General features: G+C 35.6%; 1 long non-coding RNA gene across 1 annotated transcript; it reads right to left on the bottom strand.

Moving 5' to 3' along the window:
* Positions 1-11,941: 11,941 nt before the first annotated feature.
* LOC116083605 lies at positions 11,942-12,462 on the bottom strand. The gene is made up of 2 exons (XR_004115795.1): positions 12,394-12,462; positions 11,942-12,093 (listed from the first exon to the last, which is right to left on the bottom strand). It is a non-coding gene; the product is annotated as an uncharacterized LOC116083605 (long non-coding RNA).
* Positions 12,463-21,076: the final 8,614 nt, after the last annotated feature.

Raw genomic sequence — 21,076 nt, 5'->3', positions numbered from 1 at the left:
ATAATAACAGAGGTATTATCCTTATAGCTCTTCCCCAGCCATGTAGTTATAGCTAACTTTATGGCCAATTTGATTGGATGTATAACCACCACGTGAGCACATCTCTGGGTATGTCTAGGGTGAGAAATTCTTTAGAGAGGTTTAACAGAAGAAAAACCCGTCTTGAATGTGAGCAGCTTCATCCCACAGGCTAGAGTAATGAAGTAAATATAAAGGACAGGGTGGGAGCTGAATATTCGCATTTATCTCTGTTCCTGTCTGGATTCTTGGACCAGTTCTCATACCTACTGCTAGGATGGATAATGTTTTCAACTCTGAGCTAAAAAAGTTCTTTCTTTCCTTAAATTGCTTCTTATCAGTTATGAAAATTAAAAAGTAACTAATCCATGTACAATAACTTGGTTTCTATTTTAAGACAAAGAAACAAACTAACCAATCAACCAACCAACCAACCAACTATCAACCAACTAACTAAGCAGCCAACCAACTGACTAAAAGCAAAATTCAAGATTCTTCTGGAATGTTTTCCAGAACTGTTTTATGAATTTTATTTTGGTTCTTGAAATCTTGAATTCCTTTCTTATACTAAACTTGTGTACAGGAATGATTTATTAATGTAAAATAAGCTGACCAAAACAACTAGATTTCTTCAATGTAATACTACCTTTGGGTATGCTAACAAAACAACTAGATTTCTTCAATGTAATACTACCTTTGGGTATGCTAACATAAGGTTAATCTTATCTTGATGAAAGCTTACCCTGATGAAATATAACAGAGAAGACATCTCCTTTCCATTTCTTATTTCTTTCCTAGGTTGCATTTTTTATAAGAATAAACAAACAACATAAATCTCATGGGATTTATGAGGCACTGGAAGATGAAGAGAGAAAGATATGGAAAGAAGGTTTAAGGAGATTCGCTATCTAACAACCATTTCATTATTCAGGTCCTCAAGGTAGGAACTGGTGACTGAAAAAGATGCAGTCTTGTGGAGAAAATGAATAGGTCCCCTATTTTTAGTTCTGTCTATTTATGATTATTATGGAAAGGAGTGTATTCAGAGGAAAGAACTGGATGAGAATTTCAAAGGAATAATCCCCTGGGCTTATGAAGTAACATTAATTCCATATGATATATTCCAATTCCTTTAATAATTAAGACAATAGAGCCACCTTAAATTTACAAAATTTGTCTACTTTTGTTTATCTTCCTACAGATATGTCCAGTGCCTTTTTATTTCTTGGTTTATACTATGAATATTGAAATACTATAAGTAATTGAGAAAATATGTGAAAAGTCTAGGCAAGACTGTTTATTTACTTATTTATTTCCTTACTTATTACTTTATTTATTCACTTTACATTAAACTCCCTGCCAACTTCCAGGTCAACTCAACCCACAATCTTCCCTTCCCCCACCTTCCCCTTCTCCTCTGAGCTGGTGCATGACCCCTCTGGGTATCCCTCAACCCTTACACATCAAATCCACTGAGGCCATCCAAGGGAGCCCAGTTAGATGAACATATCCCAGAGAAAGGCAACAGCTTTTGGGGGAAGCCCAGTTATTTGGGACTCACATGAAGACCAAGCTACACATCTGCTATGTATGTGAGGGAAGGCCAAGGTCCAGTCTGTGTATGTTCTTTGGTTGGTGGGCCAGTCTCTGAGATCCCCAATGGACCATATTAGTTGACTCTATTGGTCTTCCTGTGGAGTTCTTATCCCCTTAGAGGCCAAAATCTTCCTCCTGTTCTTCCATAAAATCCCCAAGCTCTATTTACTGGCTGTTGATGTCTGAGTCAGCTGTTGGGTGGAGCTTCTCAGAGGATAGCCTCTTAGACTTCTGTCTACAAGCATAACAGAGTATCATTAATAGTGTCAGGGATTGGTGATTGTCCATGGATCAGCCTCAAGCTAGACTGGTTATTGGTTGGCCGTTCCCTCAGACTCTGCTCCATTTTCCTCTCTGCATTTCTTGTAGACAGGATAAATTTTGGGTGGAGAGTTTTGTGGGTGGGCTGGAGTTCCTATCACTCCATTGGGTTCATTTCTGGATACAGGAGATGGCCTCTTCAGGTTCTATACCCCCAATGCTGTGAGTTACAGCTAAGAACATCCCCATTGATTCTTGGGTGCGTCCGTTATCTCAGGCCTCTTTTCTGGAAGATGACCCTTCCCACCCCACCCCCATCAGTTGCAGATTTACATTCATTTTCATGGCCATTTGGCCATCCCTCCAGTTCATCTTCACATCTGGTCCTGAATACTCCCATCCCCTTCTCCCTCCCCAGTCAAGGATTCTTGAATCTCGCATAGAAGGGAAAATAAAATAATCATAAGAGGCAGATGGATGGAGGGAACAGGTGCCAGATGACTGTTTTGTTTTTATTTATTTTATTTTATTTTTTATTGAGGTTTTCAGGTTGTGTTGCAATGGAAAAGTGAAAGCTTGTTGAATTTGCTTCTTATTTAACTACTAAAGAACAATATTACTCTAATTAAATAATCAAACCAAAGGTATTTCTTTACAAATATAGTATAAATTATAGTATGAAAGGAAAACAGATACACTGTTGGCTTGTATTTTAAATTATACTTCAGATACACTATAGTTGGCTAAATAGTCACCTTTTTATAAACCATATTTTCACTAGAAAAAGTTGAAGTTATTGATATTAAACAGGACTTATATCATCAATTGAATTATTCAAATTAATACAATTTGAAATGTTAAATGAAACGAAAAAGATCATATTTTCTGAGCATAGCAATAAAATGATGACAAGAGTGTTTGCTGAAAATGCAGCTCCTACAAGGAAAAAAAATAGGAGACAGAAAAAAGCTGTGTCCTTTGAGTTAGATCAGCATGGAGGGCAAACACATGGTGGCCAACAGCTATGTGACAGAGAACGGCTTTGGAGAACTAGTAAGGAAACCCAAGGCTAGGAGAATAATGCTAAGTACGGAGATAGAGAAAGGGAAAGCTACACTTTTTTTACAAAATCAAAAAAACTAGGCAGGTTAGTTAACATGTTTGCAGTTTTAGGACTATATGAGGAGGGCAAGATTCTGAGACGAAAAAGTTTCTCATCACATTAAATGAATTCCACATTATTCCTTTTTCACATGCTGTGGCTTCATGTGATTCTGCTTTCCTGTGGGTGTTCCATTCAACAGGTCATTCTCCCTTCCTGATTAGAAATAAAGGTCTCCTCCATGCAGGAGATTACATCTAGGAACATTATTCTCGCCAGCCAAAATCTTAACCCCCAAATCATTTAAGACATGGGCAGAAATCAATGAATAGACATAAGCCACTTTCAGCATGAAAGTATAGGAGTGTACTTCCAAGGCTGTTTACTAGCAAGAATTAATATCTGGGTTGGAATTCTACTCCCTAGCCTCACAGCCTTATAGGTAGTCTATAATAGAGCTGCTGACCAGAGAACCAAGAGCATTTAAGGAGCAGCTGTTTTTTAGGTCCCTGCCCAGAGCTTCCTGATTTCTCTCTCTCTCTCTCTCTCTCTCTCTCTCTCTCTCTCTCTCTTGGGACAGGGTTTCTCTCTGTAACCCTGGCTGTCCAGGAACTCCCTCTGTAGACCAGGTTGGCCTCAAACTCTGAAATCCACCTGCCTCTGCCTCCCAAGTGCTGGGATTAAAGGTGTGCACCACCACTGCCAGGCCAGTTTCCATCTCTTATTGTCATCATTTTCTAATTTGAAGATCTAATCCTAAATATCATTAGGGAACCGGAGTGATGACTAAACTGAAGTATCCACTGATCAGCCTTGTTTTTCTCCTGTGCTTGGATTTAGGTGTTCTGTCTTTGGTTAGTATTTTTCCTCATGTATAAACATAATAATTGGTTGTATTAATGAACTCGTTGAGATTTCCATTAAGATTACAATGTTTCTAGAGATAAACTTGGGGAAAACTGAAAGCACAACAGTGACTCACCCTTCCACATGCAAAAGGAATGGAGCTGTCTTTCCTCAAAACTTTTTAGTATACAATCTTGTACTAATTGGTTAGGTAAATTCATGCCTTAATATTTCATTTTCAGATTCCAATATAAATCACATTGGATGTTAATTTTAATCCCTACTTCTTTATTGCTCATATACAGAAAATAGATGGGCATTTGCTTGCTAACCTAAGACCATGTAAGTGTCATGTGATTAATTGTTCATTAGTTCTAGGGTAAAGGGTTCAGATGGAGACTAAGAACCCACACTTATTTGGTCAGACATTTTAATTTGTTTTCATACTTTACATTCTGCAATATTACCAAAGCACAGCCATTTACCTAAAAACCAAGAAAAGCTCATAACTAGAAGGGCAGATACAAAAACAAGGAGGTAGCAACTATGAACTTATGGATGTTAAAATATATCAAACATGCACATTACAAAACTGTGGGAAAATAGTGTTTTTATATAAGGAAACAAAGTTAAAAATACATATCAAAAATAGCTTTAAAAATATTTGACTAAGAATAGTTTCTTTAGTCAATGGAGTCATATTACTTTATATTTACCTAACATTATCCATAATACATACACAAGTATGTGCATGCATGTCTTAAAGGAAGATAAGCCACTAGAGCTTAAAATGCTCCCTACAAGAATCAGATTTACAAAACCCTAGTACTAGGTACAAGAATCTTCATTTTGGATTTTAGTCATGTTAGTCCAAATTATTTCCAAAACAATGTAAACCTTAGTTGGCATTCATGGTTTGAGTGTAGTTATCTAATGCTGGAAATACTACATATTCAAGACACAAGACACTGATGTTTCAGCCTGGATTTGGGCAGAAAGCCCTTTCACTGTGGACTTGTCTTTGTGTTACCAAAAAATAAATTCAGTGTAAGTTGCCAAGGGAGGAAAAAATTAAGTAATCCTATCCAGTTGTATCATATATGAACCCCAATCACACTAGCATAGAAGGATACCCATAAAAGTCCAATGAATACACTCACAAATTGTTAGTATCGAAGAGTTTTCCTGTTGTTTTGAAGGCCCACTCAACAAGAATATATGTTCCCAGTACTGAAAACCTAGCCAGCTTCCTAGAGCTTCTAAGGTCATAAAAGAGAATCTCTTTACTCTGCTTTGCCGTACAGTCTTAATTCCTTACTACGTTCTAAATCTTATCCTTTATACCCAGAGACAGATATAACTGCCATCTCTCATCAAAGAAACCCTCTTTACAGCAAATAGAAACCAACACAGAAAAACCCAATTCAATATGATCCAGATATCAACAGATTTCAAGCTCTAATGGGCACATCGATATCACAGTTCCTGAATCTGTGGCTCAGGGACTATCTCTGAGCCACAGGTTCAGGAAGAATCTGTGAAGAAGAGGGTTGGAAGGATTGTAAGAGCCAGGACATCAGGTAGTCTGCTGTGGAAAGGTCTCTCCTACAAAGAAATGCACAATCAAGAAGATAACAACAGCACTATCAATGGAGATGTTAATATGGAAAGGAGAAAATTGCATGGGGTCCAAATCTAAGACAAATAACTAGAGTCAATTAATGGCATGGGGAAATGGAGGAGTAAATTCTCCCAGGGATGAGCCTACTTGTTTGTTGCCCAATTGCAGAGTGGTCAGTCCTGAAGTGAAATATACACAAACAGCAAAATGGACTCAGCCAGTTGTATTTATATATTTGTGATGTTTGTGTGCATGCGTGTGTGTGTGTGTGTGTGTTTGTGCGTGTGTGTGTGTGTGGGTGTGTGTGTGTGTGTGTAGCTAACAACTTGAGAATGGGGGGATATAAGAGTAGTTGGTGAAGATTTTTCAAAGATCTGAAGTAAGCATACAGGAGGAAAAACTGATGTGTTTCCACTTCAATTAAAAATGTAACCATCCTGTGAACAATATTAACTGACAGATGATTTAAAGCTAACTGAAAACCATTTCTCACTAAAAGAATCTTACCTCAGTGTAGGAAAAACTAGGAAGAAAATCTCATGTCTCAGGTACTACTTTTCAATTCCACAGTAGTGGTCATTTTTCTTTTATATATTGAAAGATATGCATGAGATAGAAAGATCCAGATCGAGTACTATGATGTGCATCATAAATGGCACCAAACCTCAACCTCCTTGTAAGTCCTATAAATAAACCCATGCCCCTTTAATTTAAAAACACATAAATATTAAAGAGTATAAATAACATATATCATGTACGTATGTAACATGTATATGACAATTAAAAGAAAAAGTAGTTTTAAATTTGAATGAGAGTCGGGGATTTGGTGAAAAGAAAGGGATGGGGATAAGTGATGTATTTATATACAAGCTCAAAAAAAACCCCAAGTATTAAAAGTAAATTAGTAAATCTTAGAGAAAGAGGGTGTTATAGTATGGAGATATTCAAGTCAGTGTACAAAATAATTGCATAATTTTTAATGATTTAATAGGTTAGTTGGAGGGATCTGGGCGGGGATCAGGCATGGAGATCAGGAGTGGGGAGAGAGGGAAGCTGGGAGAGGCAACAGCAATCTGTAAGGCAGGCATCCCTGGCACTGGGAAGGCTTCGGGAGTCAAGGGACTGAGTCAGGAGCACACCAATCCACCCACAAAATATGTCCTGCTTACAGGTAATGCAAGGATAAATATGGAGCAGAGAACTAGGAAATGGCCAAACAATGACTGGCCCCAGTTGAGTCCCAACCTATCAAAGACCCAACCTCTGAATAAAAGAAAGAAAGAAAAAAAAAGGAGAACATATGTTTTTTTTTTCAGAGGAACAGAGATCAGTTCCCAGAATCTGCCTACTCACAACCATCTGATACTTTTACCTGTAAATTTACTTCCAAGGGATTTCTCTGGCCTCTCTAAGCACCTTCACACACACACAAACACACAAACATGCACATGCACACACACACACACACAGGCACACATGCACATACACACACACACGCACACTCACACACACAGACACACACACGCACAATTAAAAGTACCACAAGTTATTTTTAGATGCCTAGTAGAAAAGTTGTAGATAAGATATTAAAAGACACTTTAGAAAACCTAATAAATGTATAGTGAGAATTGCATAAAGAAAGAATATGAATATTACAGGGTGTAAATGCTCCTACCTCAATGAAAAGCTTTGAGAGAATTTATTTTTTATTTTTATTTAATTATTTATTTTTATTTTCTTTTTGTTTTTGTTTTTTATTTAAATAATTTTATTTGTTTACCTTTCAAGTGATATCCCCTTCCTGGTTACCCCAGAGCAACTAGGCAACAAAAGGAGATCAAAGAGGAAACTTTGTTTAAAACAAAACAAAACAAACAAAAAACAAAAACAAAAAATCCTTATGTTTCTAGGTTGAAAGTATACAATGAATTCATGGCACCAAGATGTAATGGTGAGAACTTTCAACACTTTTTAGAACAAGAAGTTATATTGATCTCAGACTTAAAAAACATAATGAAAAGAATAAAAACACACTGAGACAGTTCCTCAATATTCTATAACAAAAGTTCTTTTACGCTAAAATTATAAACCTAACTAAACAGCAATCATGATTGACTGTAGAACAAAGACATTTTCATACTGGCCCTACCTCAATAACTTCTCTATATATACCATCTTCCTAGAGGACAAGACTAAGAAAACAAAAAAAGGAACCAAAGAATAAAAAAATATGTGAGCCTAAGAATAAAGAACAAAAACTAGTAAAAGTGTCAAAGAGACTTCCAGATCAATTATTCATTTTGATAATAAAAGTAAAACGTAAACTGAACCATTCTTGGCTCCTGAGGAAGTTTTGAGAAGAAAATCAAATCAGTATGATACATCCCAAAAGTTTAGAGATCTAGAGAGCTGACAATTCTGCTAGAGTATTGATTAGCAATAAGCAAATAGGAAACAGAGAAATCACAAAAAGAATAGAAAATATGTTAATGGCATAAAAATAGGGCTGAAAGACAAATTTTCCCTTTTTGTTAAGGCTATTCAAAACATACTTCATTCATTCTGGTCACAAACTAAGTAACAAACTTCTATATTTTCTTGTATTTAGTTTGGCCTTGTGACTTGATTTTCCTGAAGTGTTATGAAAAGAGACGTAGATTATTTCAAAGAAAAATCTTTGAGATGCAGCATGTTTGGTTTATTTGTATGAACAAAAATGATTCAATTCATATACCAGAGTGAGGGGCCTGGACATGGGAACAGAAAACACATTGTTTGGTCTAATTAAACCCAGCCACCTTTTTAAGACCATGAACAATGGATGATTAATGACATTGAGTATGTAAGCTTCTGAATTTTTTGATATCACAACACATCAAAATATATCAATGTATAAGGAAATATATTTCAGATGGGGATAAAAATAAAATGTGTACTCTAAGCATTAATATAGTAAGTTATAGCTAGGACAGTAAATGAATCTTTCTTATTATGCTATCTTGAAGTATTGGCAACTTTGCCACATGTGATTACCTGAAAGACAGTTAAAGTCCTTAATAAGGTTTTATGTAAGATTTAGAAAAATATTAGGACCTGGAATTTGTTATTATTGTCTGCACTGAATAAATATTGCCAGAGAGCAGAGGAAATCAAATAAAAAGGACTTATAATGCAAACATATCTGAAAGTGAATGTTTGTCGTACCTACTTTCGAGGTTGGAAATGGCACCTAATTACCAACATTAGCCAATAGAAATTAAGATTCAGAGTGTGGTTGAGTACAAACCAATAAGCATGTAGTCTTTAGAGAGTAATCAAATGTATGGTACAGCTACTACATGGCTTGTTACCACCTCTGAGTCAAATAGGATATTGCCCAATACAAAGCTTTTGGTCAGTACAAAAGGTGTGAAGCTCCTCCTAACAAATGACTAAGTCAGAGTCATCAAGGTGAAACACAATGGGGAGGGATGGAGGGATTAAAAGAGGCCAAGAGAAAGGGAAGAAGAGACAGGGAGAGAGAGAGAGAGGGAGAGAGAGAGAAAAAGAGAGGGAGAGGGAGAGAGGAGAGAGAGAGAGAGAACTCAGAGAAATTTGTGAATGTGTTTGACACATGAATTGGAGTAGAATTTCTAAGAAGCTGAATACATCTCAGAGGTTCAACAAAAGAAACTACTACCACCAAGTTAACAATTGCAACAAAAGAATAACCATCCAAGACAGATCTTCATCACCACTGTTCAGTTATGGGATTGAGATCTATCCATTGGAGGGGAAATGTCTGAACATCATCATGGTTCTTATTTTCTCACTATTGAATGAACATATCTACTGCTTGCATATCGATTACATAGTGAGAAGAGTCATATTTGTATCCTGTCCATTCTCTATTCTTCTGACCAAGTTTTAATTCTTGTGCTTGATTTAAGGAACATAAATCTTATTTATACATGGAATATCATTCTATGATATTCTAGCTCTCAGACCTGAGATAAGTGTGATACAATGAGAATTTGGTGGTGCAACTTTCTTCAGAGTGGTAGCCATATCTTACATTTAATAATGTAAAGAATTTATAGTTACAAATCAAATTTGAATAACATTTAGCATGATAGATATAAATTACTCTTCTCTTTGCCTTTGAGTTTTGATTTTGTTGATCAAGAAATTACCAATAAATGATAAAATTGGATTTTTGATGCTACATTGCAAAACCTACAAGCCATTATCTGGTCCTCTTGTCTTCAAGTACTATTGTGAGAAAATTCCACTATTCAATAAAAGGTATTGAGCACTTCCAAAAAAGGATCTGGGTATGTTGTTCCTCTGCTCTATCTAAGTTCTCAGACAATGCTGTCATCTAGAGGGAGCTAACTAATCTTGGCCTGCTCAGTGAGCTTTGTAATAAGCAGAGTTGCACCTTGGTCTATGAAGAATTATCAAAAATCCAGATGCTAAATTTCAAGCAGAGAGTTAGTTGATTTCAGGCTTACAAAATCATGATGATATAAAATCCTGTATTAAGCTAGTAAGATCAGTGAAAGGATGTTCTTACATTCTTAAAGAAATAATTGATGCATAATATGACTTAGTAACTAGTAGTCAAGTGTGAAGATGCAGAAAGAATTTTAGTAAAAAGTGAATCATAATGTAATACTTCTTTTTAAGTCCTTTTGTGTTCTAGCATTTGTACATTTAGCTACCTATAAAACTAAATATTTTCATAGCATGAACATAAATTTATTTTTTGATTTGCAGTATTTCCTTTTATTTTTAATATTTATGACTTTATATATTCTTACAACTTTATATCACTTATTATTGTTTTTAAATAACCTATTAAGTAGTGCTGCTTATATGTGCATGGACTTTGGTCCGTCTACTGCACCATGGAAAACCTACTACTAAAGGTAAAACCCCAGAATTGTTTCCTTGTTTTTGCACCTCAACGCTAACAGCTCCTCCCAAAGGGGTGGGGCCTCAAGGGCCACTTCCCCTAGCCATACTAGAATTCTGACTGGCTTGATGATGTGAGTGTATGAAAGCAATAGCCACTGCATATTCAGAAACAACAATGCAGTTTTATGCAGCATATTTTCCCATCTTCTGACTTTTGTATTCTTTCTACCTCTCCTTCTGAGAAGCTTTTTTAGTATACAGAGTAGTTGATAGCTGGCCCGCTTAGATCTGAGTAGTCACACTTATTCTCTGCACTTTGACCAGCTATGAATCTCTGAAATGACTGCTGACTACTGCAAAAAGTTTGTTGGGCAAAAGTGAGAGCATCCAAATTCTATGTTTATGAACATATTGAGAACAGTAACTTCCTATTTAGTGGAACAATAGTAGACTTGTCCATTGACCTATAATCTCTCTGGCCTCAGGTTTTAATCGGGATTACCGTAATGGGCATAAAATTCTAAACTGTGGAATAGTCCTCAAATCCGATCAGAAATAGTTATCTCATCACACTCATAACACTCATTTTACCTTTGCACTATTGGGCACATCTTGATTGTCTAGCCAGTGTTGTAGTGTACAGGTTTAAAGCTTGGTAAGAAATTTGGTGTCTTTTCTTCTCCAGCAGTTTTATAGTACCTCCCAGAATTGTGAAAGCTAACCATCATGGAAGTTCCCCAGCCAGTTCAAGATTGCTTTCTCTATATTCTGCAGCCTTAGTGTGTGGGATCTTCAGCAACAGGGTCTTATCCTGCATTATAGTGGGTAGCAACAGCAATAGTAATGGTCTGTGTTGTTTTGGAGATCTCTGGAGCCTCACTAACCAATAATCTACATGAAGAGATTCCCATGCCTGACACTGATTTTTAATAACCTGTGTCTTCTGAGAATAGCATTATTCATTCATGCTAGTTCCAACTTTTGATAATTATTTTTTGAAATTAGCTTCAAAACTAATGGATTCCCATGACGCTTTTCATATATTCTTTGTTTTCCACAAATTCCTTTACCCATGGCTCCAAATCCTGCTTAATATTTTAACTTTCAGGCTCTCCTCACTCCTCTTTCACACCACTTTGGAGAGATTGGAAAGTACTATCCTTCCAACTATTATATTTTAACTAGGTGCAAAATATTATCTTTATGAATGAATTTTTCATACATGATTCATTTAAGCTAAGCCTCCCCTCTCACCTACATGTCAAGTTAATATGTTACTAAAAACAATTTTCCAAAAATATAAATAAATGTTCAAATACAAAGATCATAAATCGTTCAGAATAGTGAATCTCAAAGTCATAACATTCAATATGTGCTATTTTCTTTGAACACTTTGCAGTTAGTAAATTGTAACTATAATAAACTAGGGACTAAAAATGGTTTAAATATAAATTTTATATTTTATTAAGCTTAGTATTAATTTTCCACAAGTAAAAACATTCCCAGGTGAAATTGGGACTGTCCTCAGTTTATCACGTTAAGGTATACTTGTGCCATTTTTAGCAGGCACATATTCACACTTGACAATGTACCTCCACATTTTAGGTTTTGCATTTAATATAATTAGTAACTAACATTTTTGCTATTGTTTGCTCAGCTGCATCTAATGGTTATATATCAAAATATTTTTAATCAAGCAGAGTGAAAAGATTTTGCATTTCTTCATTAATCAGAATTTTTCTAACCTCATCTGTAAAAGAAAAAAAAGTTAGAATGTAACTTTCCTGCATTTCAGACATCTTTTCATTTCATTTTCTAAATTAACATTAAAGCCTGTGCAATAAGTGCATGATGATTACTTAGCAAAATTATAGTTATAGGAGTATGAATTTAAACTAATGCTTCACCCTGTAAAACAGAGACATCTATCAGATGTCTCTAAGAGAATGTTGATAGAAAAAATGCATCCAATGAACATTCACTGAATTTGCAAAAGCCCAAAGGATATTCATTCTTAACAAAATGACATAAAAAAGAATTGTAAAAATACCTTGTCATGCAGCATTGTTGTCACATCCAGCTTTTTAACCGCAGCATAATGTTAATGCTATTAATGTTCCTGCAAAGATACACAAGGGTCAAGGATTCAAGGAGAAAGAAAGATAAAAAAAGAAAATGTTTATTACATTTTCCAGGAGTTTGATAGGATGATGTGAATGTTTTTTATGAAGTGTGCTATATTGTATTTATAGGCATACTACCTTATAAAACAGTGATTGGCATATAAGATTCAAGAAAAGATCTGGATATAAGCAAGCGAAAGTTAAATTTAAAGGACCTAAGTTTATAGTCTTGAAATTTTGAAGTCAATATAATTAAACCGAATTCATATATTAAAGAAGGGCTTTGGCGAATAATGTGAATATTTGGAACTCATTTTTCTCCATTTTATTTCTAGAAGCAAATAATTATTTTAAAATATTACAGCAGTAACAAATGTATTGAGAATGAATCTTCATTAAAGGCATTATAGTTAACACTTGCTAAAGACATATACTATATATAATATATTACTTAATATATAAACAAGTTCATACTTTTAAAAGTTGTATATGTATGCAGTCATTCCGCTATATATGAGGTCATGCATAGAACACTGTAACCACATTATATTCACAGAATATTATCATTTCTAAGTGTTCTGCCATGCATTTATAAGATAAATTATTATACAAACTTAAATTGAGTGACATTTTTATTTCACTTAAAATGTTTTTATAGTTAACTGTAATTTCTCAAATGTTTCCATATATATATATATATATATATATATATATATATATATATATATATGTACACACACACATACACACACACACACACACACACACACACACACACACACATATGATACCAGAATCTCTTTTGAGAACTAAAAAATATTCTAGTAGGAATTTTATATTTGTATCCTATCCACTTTGTCATTGAAGCAACAGCTAACTACTATTGTAAAATAAACAATATGACCTAGAGTGGCTTTTCTGTTTGTCTAAATTTAACTTACAATGAGAGACACTTTATTTTTCTCTCAGATCAAACATTACAAGCTGTATAATTTTCTTATTGCTCACAGAAACAAAGCAAGCCGAGCCTAATATAGCATGTAGAATCTGAAAGCTACAAATATTTGCTATTCAGCTACCCACAATGAGCATTTAGTTATTTAAAACTAAAGGAAGAAAATTACTATTAATAATTGGTTTGAGCTAATGAAATGTCTTTATGCAAATACGTGAACCCTAAATATGACCTGGAAACAAAAGACTGCTTAACAGTTACTATTAAGCAACACATTAGTAGATCAATTAAACTGAACTTCTTTCTAATGAATGTGTGGTACCCTGGTTGCTATAGAAACCTGGAAGGAGAGGGCTTGAGAACACTAATAGCATGAGAAACACAACAAAATATTTGTAAACATACACCTTTAAAATTTGTATGTTCACTGAAGTAATGAGAGGGAGGCAAAGGATTTCTCAGCACAGGAGAAAGTACGTGGTTCCGAACTCAACAGTATTTCATTGCTTTTTATGTCTTTCTTTTCTTTTTTTAAAAATTATACACACCAGCCAAGAAGCTGCCAGACCTTATTGTGGGTCACACTCCCATGTGTCAGCTCAGCTTCTTTCAGAAATATAAAAGAATTTACATGTATAATCATGTGGTATAGAGTATTAGTGAAAAAGTTGTATTGGTTATTTTTCAGAATGAAGAGAAAGCCAACATTAGGCTAAAAACAAAACAAAAACAATAACTCATTTCTCTCATCACGTTTTCATCAAATAATCTTTGGGATTGTTTTCTCCCGCATTTCTCCCATCTGATCCTCCTGTTTGAAACGCCCTTTACCCCTTTGTTTTGGTGCATGCATTAATGACATGTGATTGGCTTAAACAATTCCTAACAAACTGAAATGTCTGGAGCTCCGCAGACAAATGCTGTTATTAATACAAGTACAATTACTGAATTGAACAAGAAATATAATTGAGGTTACTTTAGGTTCCTGACGTCCAATGATAATTACTCCAATTTAGGTTATATTTTAAGGAAAAACAAAGCCCTAAACAGCCATTCTATTCATCAAAGAATTAATTTCTTGCCTATTCAGTACTATGACAGAGTATAGGGTTCTTTTAGAATTCAATAAACCAGAAATTCCACAGCCATTTTGTCCTGAATTTCATTCATAATTATTCAGATTGAAATTGGGACAAAGACAGCATTCTAGTGTCAGTGAAAGGAAAGGTAGGATAAAGGGCTTGGAATTCTCCAAGGACATACGTTTGGATCCTTTCTCAAGAACCTACAAATCTGACAGTGCAATTCTCCCTTCACTGTGGGACATGCTGCTTCTTGATTGGTGTGGAATAAAAACCTTTATCCCCTCTATGGTGCTCTCTCAGCCTGAGCTAATTACTAGAGTGTTGGTGGGTATTATCGAGTTCCTGTCAGTTACATAAAGGTAGCTGATGTGACTTGCTTGCTGCCTCCAAGAATGGTGGTGATTCTTTTCTTAATGCAAATCATGATCTGTCTTCATTACCCTGTTGTGGGTATGTAGAGGGAATTGTATGTCCACTGACCTCTTATCCGAAGCTCTGTGCGGGTCCACACTCATTTAAGTTCCACATTCTTAATATTCCATTTGAAACTGAGGCTGCCTGACAATTAATGCATATTACCTAGTTATCACTGTTTAAAAAACAACAAAACAAAACAAGAAAGCAAACAAAATAATCCTGAAAACAATCTTTCAACCGTCCAATGGAAATTGTGACAAAAGCATATTTTACTAAAGAAAACGGTGGTGGCACAGATGACTATACTGTTAACATGGAAAATATATGATAATAGTAATATGAAAATAGCCATCTACCAAATAATCAAAGAAATGGTATACATGGACCAGATATGTTTTAGACACTTCTATAAAAAATCAAATCCAAGCCATGGAATAATAGCAATAGAACCATAATTTTCCAAGGTTTTTCATTTCCTTTCCTCTCAAAAGGCAACATGATATAATTTGGCTTTTTGCAATTCAAAGCAATATTTTGATAGCATATGGAATATTTTTATGTTTTATTATCCTAAACATAAAAAATACATTGTGTGCCACTATTCTAAAATACTTGGTTATTCATACCTAGTGTACTGGCTGGTTTTGTGTGTCAACTTGACACAGGCTGGAGTTATAACAGAGAAGGGAGCTGCAGTTGGGTAAGTGCCTCCATGAGACCCAGCTGTGGGGCATTTTCTCAATTAGTGACCAAGGGGGTAGAGCCCCTTTTGGGTGGTGCCATCCCTGGGCTGGAAGTCTTGGGCTCTATAAGAGAGCAGGCTGAGCAAGCCAGGGGAAGCAAGCCAGTAAGAAACATCTCTCCATGGCCTCTGCATCAGCTCCTGTTTCCTGACCTGCTTGAGTTCCAGTCCAGACTTCCTCTGGTGATCAACAGCAATGTGGAAGTAAGCTGAATAAACCTTTTCCTCTCCAACTTGCTTCTTGGTCATAATGTTTGTGCAGGAATAGAAACGCTGACTAATACACCTAGAAATATACATAGGTGATTTTATCATTGTATTTTTGAATGTTTCATGTCATATCTTATTCATCCATGATTGATAGGTCTTTGAACAATTGAATGAATTTTTTAAATACAATTTCTATGTGGAACATCCTTGAAGCTGTTACCTTGTGGCTCTACTGTGAATGAGATGAAGGATACCTCCTGTGTTCAGACTTGTTGAACATTGTCAAATCAGTCTTTAAATATGGTTCCCTGACTTCATCTCTAATGTCGATATTGTCATCTCAAGAGCCTTAACAATAGTCTATTGCTTTTAATTGTGTTATTTTAGACTTTGTATTTTTGTTAGAGTGTTGGTTGAAAACACTGTATGTCTAAATCTATTTGACTTCTGGGAAGATTGAGTATCTTGTCCTGGCTTGAACCATTAGAGCCTCTTGTACTTGTTTTTGCTCTTTTATTTTTGCCATGTTGCTATTTTCTAGATTGTCTGTAATCTTTTCCATCTTTATTGGTGGAAGTCCTTTGTACATTTTAGAAGGTAAAATTTGTATTTACCCTGATATTCCTGATTTAAAAACCTGTTTATGAAATCTTAGAACATGAATCATTTTATTATTGATATAGTTACTTGTTTTTCAGTTTTTAGTTGCAGTTTTCTTTATATTATTCTTCTATAAATTCACTCTTTTGCATAGTTAACTATTTGTCTATAATTGCAGTTCAGAATTTGAAGTTCATTAGATATTTAGATCTTTGAGATACATGAACTAATTTAAATGTATGATGGGAATTAGTGGTATAATTTAATTTTTTATATCACATAGATAAGATGACTGTCTCAAAGCCATAGTTCTAATAGATGGCTTGCTTCACAACAGAGGCCACCTTTTTCACACAATGAATTTCTGAGTGCTATTGACCAGCTGTGGTATTTCATTCATTTTTTTGACATTGCATTATGTCCTTGTTCCTTTTCTCATATCATTTTGTGGTCAGTGGTTTAAGATTCTTATAATATTGCTATTAAGTGTTTTGAAATCTACCTGATGTTCTTCTCCATTTTTTGTGATGCTTGACCCTTCCTCACCAGATCATCCAGCTTCCGGAAAACATCCCTATTGATAATGAGAATTAAAAGGATGGAAGTACCTATAGCAGTTCAACTATTATTATTATTGTTGTTGTTGTTGTTGTTATTGTTGTGTTGTTGTTGTTATTGCTTTAGAGTAAGCTACACCTAAGAATTTTTATCTTTGCTCATTTTATATGTACCAATTAGTATTTTTCCTTTATTTTTATTAGATCTTCAAGGATTTTGTCCAATGTACTTTGTTAATATTTGCCAGCATCTTGCTCTTCCCTGATCTGCCCCACTTTCTTTACATGCCCAGCTTTAGATCATCTTTTCATTATTGCTTTCTTTTCTTTTCCTTTCTTTTCTTAAAACTTCCTACCTTCCTTTCTTTCTCCTTTCCTTCTTTCTTTCTTTCTTTCTTTCTTTCTTTCTTTCTTTCTTTCTCTTTCCTTCCTCTCTTTGTAAAGTCATGAACTCCAATTTGTGTTGCCCATATATTCTTGAATATGATGGAGCCTGGTTGATCTGCCTAGGGCAATACTCTTAGAGAAAAAATACTTTCCCCCTCTCAGCAGCTAGCGATAGCCAAAAGATTCTCAGCTAAGGGTGGGGCTTCATGCCCACCTCTCCACTGCATGCTGGGACTGTTGTGCCTTAGGCTTCGACAGACCTTCTGCATACCTTAATAACAGTTGTGACTTCACAAACAGGAGGATAATCCAATACTTTATGATTGAATTTATGTATTTTCTATAAGAAAACTTATTTGTTAACAGGTATAGAATATGTTTTCATGGATGAAGAGCTATGGAAAAGGATGTGCTTATAACTGATGAGATTTCTAGATATATTTAGTGATACTAAATACAAATTAATACAAAGTAAAGATTGCTCCTGGCTCCTTCCTTGGACTTTATTCCACCATCAGTTTATACAGCATTTTTTCTTGTACTTTGAGTAAGATTATCATGCTTTTGGTTATTGTGTTATTGCCAATTTCCAACTCCAAACTATATAACGTTCTGCCAATCTGCCAGTTGGCCTGAGTCAGCACAGAAGTGTCAAGAAAAGGTCAGAATATCATGAGAAGTTCTTGGGCATGTTTCTCTCTCTATGAAGTTATAATAAATGATAATCAGCAAAGAAGGCAAGGAGAGATAATGCCACAACATTGTCCATTGTCAGCTGGGTTATATTTTTACCCTTTCCAGACATCACATGTTCTCTCACATATCTCTAGTAAAACATCACATGCACTTTTTCCAGGCTGATTCCATAAAACACCATATATCTGTTCTCAGCAAAATATTCTTCCATATATCTGGTTCAACAAAACCATCCTCTTACATATCTGCTTCAGCAAAACATCCTATCATAAGACAGTTCACAGGAAAACCCAAAACAAAAAGAAACAAACCATCACACGATGCAGCTGAGTCTCTAAAAAAAACCCCAAATTTCCACTTCCAGTTATAAATACGGATCTATTTGCATTCTTCTACATGTAGACATCCACTTATACCAGCACCATTTGTTGAAGGCACACTCCCTTTTCCATTGTATGGCTTTGGCTTCAGGGATTCAACAAAGACACAAACAGAGCCAATCAAACTATACCCTTGTCAGCTCCCTCAGACTGAACCACCAGCCAAAAAGGAACCATGTACTGGTCCTAAGCCTGCCTCCCTCACATATTTAGCAAAACTGAAGCTTGGTCTTCATGCTACTCCCCCAATAACTGGGAAGGGGGCTGTCCCTGAGACTTGCCTGACTGTGGTTCCAGTTCCACTAACTGGGCCACCTTATCAGTGGGAGAAGATTCCCCTAATCCTGCAGTGCTGGATCCCTTCATCCTGGATGAAGGAGAGTGATACCAAGGTGAAGGGCTCCCATTCACAAACATGCAGGGAACAGGTAATGGGGAGAGAGTTTGTGTGAGAGGAGAAGTTTAAAGTGAATAAATAAATTAATTAAAAATAAATAGAATAAAGTTTACTGAGCACTGTTCTGAAGGTGAATATGGATATAATTATTTTCCAGAAAACTGCTAAAAATGTCTTTATTTCCTTCTTCTTCTTTTACTTAGTTGTTTCTTTATTTATGTATAAAGCACACTTTATTTCATGATTAACTGTTCTCACCACATTTGAAAGAATACACCATCTATTTTTTAACCAGTAGGTAAGTGAAACACTACAAGTTGCCTGGACATCTCTTCCTATATGATCATTGCTTGAAATGAGAGGTAAATATCTCCTTTCCCTGTTTCCCCTCCAAAAAACAAACAAAGAAACAAACAAAAACAACAAGAACAAACCCATGTTGCCTCCCCATGCCTGCCACCCACCCTCTCCCACTTACTGGCCCTGGCATTCCCCTACACTGGGGCACAGAACCTTCACAGGGCCGAGGTCCCCTCCTCCTATTGATGATCGAATTTGCAATCCTCTTCTATACACATGCTACCAGAACAGTCAGTCCCACCATGTGCAGTCCTTGGTTGGTGATTGAGACCCTGGGAGAAAATAACTAATAAAAAAAAAGAAAGAAAATATCCAATAAAAAAAGAAAAAAAGAAAAAAATTGACAAGAAATGAGAGATAAAAACCATTAAAAGACTAGATATTGCATTTCAAAGACTGAGTGGTGCATTTATGAAGACTAGATACTATGTTTCATTCATGAGAATCACAGTAGGCGTGAGAGTCTCCAACTTGCCAGAGGTTAATGGTGAAGAAACATTCTCTAAAGCTTTGGATCTCAGAAGATTCAGAAAGGAGCACAGCACTGACAGTCTAGTACAAAAGGACAAGTCCGTCTGTAGTGAAAAAGACTTAGATGATGTTTTGTTGAAGCAGCCTCCTGTGATATTTTGCTCACGCAAGACCCCTGAGAGGACATTTTATATTTGGAGAGAGTAGAAGTAGAACTCAACAGACAGTGACAGGTCATTTGCATAGCTAGCTGTGCAACATTTCATTGGTCTCTCTTCTTCACTTAGGTTGAGAAAATCACAGCAGAGAACGCCTGGCATTCTGTCTGGTCCTGGTTGATCCTGCTCACAAGGGCTGATTTGGCAGAGGCCTGGTGGCTTCTTCTGGATTGTCCTGTGCTGACACTACTGAACTGGACTGCTGGTATCTTGACAAATGGATATTGGAATCACACAAAAGAATTAGATCTAAACAGGCCTCTTGACTATCATATTTCCTCCCTTACCTTTAGATGGTGGGCTAGAAGGGGGATTGAAGCATTTGAAAATCCTTATTTAAAAGTAGGTTTTGAAAAAAATCTAAGCCTGCAACCATTATCAAGTTGTTCCCCTGACATCCAAAAGAACTATGGAGTTATTTTTATTTCTGACCTAACATTAGCATTGAAATTGTACAGCATTATTAAGAGATATGTATAATGCAATTTGTGTTAAATATAGTTAGATATCCATCTGTATTATCTTCAAAGAGTTACATACATTCTAAACTGTACTTACTAAGCGATTGTAATTGTAAAGTTTAAATAACATAGATATGTTTAGTTTCAAATTCTTTGAATAGATACTTAGATAGTAACAATCATTGTGCTTGTTGTCTCACTTTTATCCTGTTGGGGAAGGTAGATGCCATCCTCCAGCCTCAAGACCTTCATTCTATTAAGCATTCTAGGTAGAACAAATTCTTTATGTCCTTGGGTTTTTGATATTTAAAAATGTAAACATTGTTATATATGTTTTCTTAAGTGCATAAAATATAGTCTTCACCTCTTGTTTCCCCAAGACCCACAGCACATATAGAGCAGAGAACTGCCTAGTCTGGCCTCAATGAGAGAAGATGTGCCTAACCCTTAAGATACTTGAGGCCCCAAGGAATGGGGAGGTCTGACTGGGGTGTGTGGGGGGACATCCTCTTGGAGACAGGGGGAAGAGGAATGGAATGAGGAACTGTCAGAGGGTAGACCTAGAGGGGAACAATGACTGGACTAATAATATAATATAATATAATATAATATAATATAATATAATATAATATGATATAACATAATATATGTATATATGATATATATTATATTAT

Source organism: Mastomys coucha, unplaced genomic scaffold, assembly GCF_008632895.1.
Source record: "Mastomys coucha isolate ucsf_1 unplaced genomic scaffold, UCSF_Mcou_1 pScaffold8, whole genome shotgun sequence".
In the NCBI taxonomy this organism is placed as follows: domain Eukaryota; kingdom Metazoa; phylum Chordata; class Mammalia; order Rodentia; family Muridae; genus Mastomys; species Mastomys coucha.
The sequence above is the reverse complement of the archived record's forward strand: the minus strand, read 5'-3'. Positions and strand labels throughout refer to the sequence as shown.